This window comes from Amblyomma americanum, chromosome 1 (genome assembly GCF_052857255.1).
Source record: "Amblyomma americanum isolate KBUSLIRL-KWMA chromosome 1, ASM5285725v1, whole genome shotgun sequence".
Lineage (NCBI taxonomy): Eukaryota > Metazoa > Arthropoda > Arachnida > Ixodida > Ixodidae > Amblyomma > Amblyomma americanum.
The window spans coordinates 279,965,224-279,970,585 of NC_135497.1; the positions used below are offsets into that span (position 1 = coordinate 279,965,224).

The 5,362-nt window shown below is 47.6% G+C and overlaps 1 pseudogene; it reads left to right on the top strand.

Annotated features, from left to right (window-relative positions):
• Positions 1-2,444: 2,444 nt before the first annotated feature.
• On the top strand, positions 2,445-2,612 carry LOC144116807 (U2 spliceosomal RNA; annotated as a pseudogene).
• Positions 2,613-5,362: the final 2,750 nt, after the last annotated feature.

The following is a 5,362-nucleotide window of genomic DNA, read 5'->3' on the forward strand; positions in this document are numbered from 1 at the left end:
TCGCGCGGCGGCACGAGCAGACGATTTTCACGGCTACCGGAAGTGTGCCCGTGACGTCGTGGCTGCCGTGGCTCCAGCGAATGAGAGCATGTGGTGCCTGGCGACGTCATTGTACAGTGACGTCTTTATTCCACGATTTTAGTTCTAAAATCGGTCACTACGAGCACACCAATCGTCCCGCGAATTTTGAAAAACACGGTTTTTAAAAGTTCATGATAAATTGTCGGCTCAGTTCTAAAGACTCATACTTGGTGTGAATGCTTCTTAGCATCATTTCTAAGCATTGAAAACATTTACAAGTTACTTTTTATTCGTTTCATAGTCCCTTTAAAGAAGCTTAAGCGTCCTCTAATTTTTTTTCACTCTCCTTCCCTTACGGGCGCGGTTCGGGTGTCCACCGAGATATTAGCGATAGGCGTCATTTCTCATGGTTTGGCTTCTATCTACATTCAAGGGGAAACTTGCGGCCCCGCCGGCGGCTCGAAAAGCTGGTGTAGTGAAGTTTTTCGCTTCAAAACCTTCCAAATCAGTCGGGTTGGCTCTGGAGCGTGTGCAACCCGCACATATACCGTCGCGAAAAAATATGCATCCCGGTCGGCATCTGCAGCCACGAATGTTTATCGCACTCTCCAGGCATTAACCCCTCCCCCCCCCCCCCCCCACCCCAGTACACATGGACAATCAGCACCCTGGAGGCAGAAGAGGCAGCCATCTCTCTCGCAATACTATCCACTGAGGAGCAAGAAACAAATCTACATCATCACCAGCTCTTAAACTGTCTGCCGCAATTACGGCAGGTGCAGAATATGCGCCCGCGCACATCATATTCTCAAATGCAGAGCACACCAAACAGGCGAAGTTGTTATTTCCACACCTGGTCACCACTACCTCCGAAGAAAACCAGCGCGCGCACTATCGCCCGAGCTTATTGTAACCGAGTCCCGCACGACGGCTCCAGACCACCAGAGCCGGTGTTCGTACAGTACTACGCATTCCTTCAACAACATCGCCTCAACCGAGACACGTACCCCTCGCAACACAAACACCTGAGGAGGAATCGAAGAAGGTGGTGGTGAAAACATTAATGGACACAGGGGAGTCTAGGACACGCAAGTACTTGGGCCCCCGCACGGCCCCACTGCACTCGAGGAAGCGGTTGCATGGAAACTACTTCACACAAAAGCCTGCCGCTTTCTTAGGCTCCCCACCTGACAACAAAGGCCGTCGGAGCTCTGTAGTGAGGGTCCCTCCCCGGACAGAGGGCAAAAAAGATTGCAGGACGCTTAAGCTTAGCCTTTAAGAGTGGAGCGCGACAGTGTGTTGCAGCACTGCCAGGGAGTCCACGGAACCCCATCGCCCGTTCGGCGCGACGCCTGGCCCGCTAGACAAATCGCTCTGCTACGTATGGTGAAACGGACGCGCGGAGCGGCAAACCACGTAGAAGCGCTGCCAGGCGCCTTGCCGAAACGCGCGGGACTCAAGTTGCAGTCGTAGTTCGTCGGCACATCGTTCTCGACAAACCCGATGCCACGAACGCCAGTATAGCTTCCGCGCCGAACGAACGGGCAGCAAGCCGCAAGCTTCGTGGCCAACGCGCTTTGCATATGTGCGCAGCGTTGTTCGCCGCTCACCGCGTGATTCTTGCGTGCCCGCACGGCCCCCTTGCGCCCGACCGAGACGAGCGGGAGGCGCTGCCGTCGCGCGCTATCTGTTGGGGCAGTGGCGTACATTGCGAGGAGAAAGAGGGAGAGGATGGATTTTAAAACGAAAGCTTTACTACTGCAGCCAGCGACCCACTTCGGCTCGTCGCGCACTTCAGCCGTGTGGCGTATGTCGTGGCCGACGAACGACCCTGAGCCGCCGTTGCTTAGGAACGCCACAGCCACGCTCCAACAGAGGGCGCCGCCGTCGCCGTCGCTGCCGTCGCTGCCTCCCTGCTCCCTCGACTAGATGTACTCCGCTGGGGTAGAGGGAGTGGAGGTGTCGCCTAGCGGGATATATATATATATATATATATATATATATATATATATATATATATATATATATATATATATATATATATATATAGACAAGGCAAATGAAGTGAGGGGCTCGTTTGACAAACATATTAAGGAAGACAAGTCGCCGAAACCAAGGTGCATTGGGGAATGTTTCTATTTTTTAAATATCTAGTGCCAATCAATTAGTTTTTTAAAAGAAAATTACTTATAAAGCAGCAGAAAAACAACCATGCCGCCGGTGGGATCCGAACCCACGACCTCCGAATATCGCGTCTGGTGCTCTTACCAACTGAGCTACGGCGACGGCTGTCCAATCTGCTGCTTTCGTGGCTATTTACGTTTTGCGTGTAAGCTAACCTTTATATATATATATATATATATATATATATATATATATATATATATATATATATATATATATATATATATATATATATATATATATATATATATATATATATATATATATCAGATTTAATATCTGCAGCGGGTCCTTGGACCAAAGATATTAAACTTATTTTTGGAATATGGCCTTGTGCTTGGCTCGAAGAACTCTGGCACGGGGGGTCGGCCCGGTATCGCACTGCCACCGGGATCGGCCCTGGACATATTAGCGCGGCCCGTCTTTTCTTTCACTCTTTGCTCCCCTATCCTTTATCCCTCCTACTTTCAGCACGCGGCAGTGAGTGTGGCTCGGCTTGAGGCAGGCCCGTGCTCTTTCAGTTTTTTCCTGTCAGCAGCAACAGCAACAGTATTGTAGTCGTTATGGAGAGCGCGAAAGAGACACAACAACGACAAACGAAGCGAAGACGAGACAACGCGCTGAAGAGACGCTAGAAGAACGCGCCGCACGACTCGAGAAGCGTCGCAACGGAGATGCGGCTAGATGAAGTCGTACCACGTCCCGAAGTGACTCTTCAACTGCGGGAGACCGGTTTGAGTTCTAGAGAGTGTCGGAATGAGACTCTGCTTAGACGACGTGCCGAGGAAACGAAGCTTTCGCAATTCAACTAGGGTAAACCAGAGCTAAACCACAGCCAATTTTTTTTTTTTCGCTCACGGCCGATGCCGACGAGACCGACTTTTCTGCAAATCGAGGCCCTTAACGCTTTCGCGTTAAAATGCCCTTGAAAGCTAACAATGAGGAAGCGAAGGACAAATTTGGGAAGGCAAAACCGCCCCTCCTCCATGGTTGTCCATCAACAGCACGAGCCAAAAGAGAAAAATCTCTTGTCAGGACACGCGTTATGTCACGAAGGGGCGGTTTTTACAATGTGACAAAGGTACCAAACGCATCCAAGCATGGCGGACTGAACCAGGTAGCAAATACTTAAGCGCTATCTGGGTCGTGCGGGGACCCAGGGGCCTGCCGCCCTGAATTCTTCTGTTATAATACAGTTTCCCCTTTGAAACGTATGCGCTATTCGCGCAGGCACTATAGCACGGACTGTCATCCATGGACACACAAAAAGAGAGGTTTATTACTCTCAAACATTCCCCAACTCGACCAGTTTACTACTCGGTTTTATTTATTAATGCTTCTGGGATTTTTCGCTCAAGGCCAACGCCGCCGACGACACCGGCTTTTCTGCGTCACGGGGCCCTTGACGCGGTCGCCTTAAAAGCATGCAGGCAAAGCAGCCTTTCCAGTGCATGTAACTAGTCAAAAAATGCTGTTTTGTCAAGCCACTGCGCCAAAGGTAATTGCGTTTTCGAAATTCTAAAAACTGATGTGGCTATTATTAACGACCTGCTACAAAGCTCTAAGTGCAACTAGGCGCCTAACTGTACTAGTTAAGAAGTTAATTAATAAAAATTAGTTAACCAGCTTACTGCTTAAAACGATTCAACGCTTTTTTCTGGTATCCCCCAGCACCGGTAATACTATATGCCGCAAAAGCCATAGTTTTACCTCAAAAAACGTTTTTTTTAATGTTTGAAAGTCTTCCTTGAAACACCTCGTATGTACAGTCTTGGTCAAAAGTCTTTAGGCCAAAGGCTTAGGGCACATGGAGACATGGACACAGTGTCATCAACCGCCCACCTTTGCCACAGCCGGCTTCTTAAAACTGTTCGCAGTTCCGGCTTTCTTTCTCAACAACCTTTCAGAGGCTTGCTCCGGTTCTTAAGCTCTCCCTAAATTCATCTGTGTAGTCGCGTAAAGTGACTCAACTGCACACAGGTAACAATGACTTACTTAACTTGCGTATAGCTTTTCATTAGCCTTATTTATCAATCCATCTCGACAGTAATAACAAAACGATACATATAATCGCGAGCTGTCAAAGAGCGTCCCCTCTTGCTGTTGTGCGCTAAGGCAAAATAAAATTAATTGCGATTGAAAGCGCCAACTGACTGAAAGTGCACTGCTGCAACACGCGGTCGCGTAACGAACTTAAAGGGGAAGCTTAAGCGTCCTCCAATTTTTTCGAAATAGCATGTATTCCGCACGATATTGCCAGATCTTGTTAAGCCACAGCGCCGAGGATAATCGCGCTTTCGAAATTCGAAAGATTGGTATGGCTATTACTGAAGACCGGCTACAAATTTCTAATTGCAACTAGGCGGCTAACTGTAATAGTTATAAAGTTAATTGTTAAATACTAGTTAACAAGCGTACTGCTTAAGACAATTCACCGGCTTTCTGGTGTCCGCCAACACTGGCAATACTATTCTGGAAAAGCCATATTTTTTTTCCCCCAAAAGCCTATTTTTCAAAATATTTGAGTCTTCCCAGAAACAGCTGGAATATTACAGAATAAGCCTTGTTGATATTTAATTGTTTATATAGCTCACTTTCTCATTCTCTTGGCTGGCACTGGAACGCAACGATTTAAGCGAGGTGTGTTAAACCCCGATGTTAACACACAAACGTTAATAATACACTAACGTATTTTTGAACCAAAATGGATTGTAACGGCAACGGCTAGGCCTTCACGCTGTGTATAAACATTCGATCTTCAAATCAAAATTCTGGACAGCGTGAACTTCATTAGCATACAAGCTACGTGCAAGACATACAAAGTTCTTTTTTTTTTCTTTGCACCACTCAATACAATACGTGGTCATTCAACGGCTCTTTTATGTAGCGATCCGCGGGTGACACTCCAGCAAATATAAGATATCGTACAAAAAATAAAACATATTTATTCAAGCGTGCAGCACCTGCAGGATCATTTGTTTAGCCCAGTCAAAGTGTCTTGAGCGCTGGCCAATGCAGTTCCCGAAACCGCCTCTAAACACTGCCTTAGTCGTGCACTGTACGCCCATGGAGCTGAGAACAATATTGCAAGGATGCGAATGCCACGAGCCCTATAGTTCACTCTCGGACGGTGTATCACTCGCAATAAATGAACAGA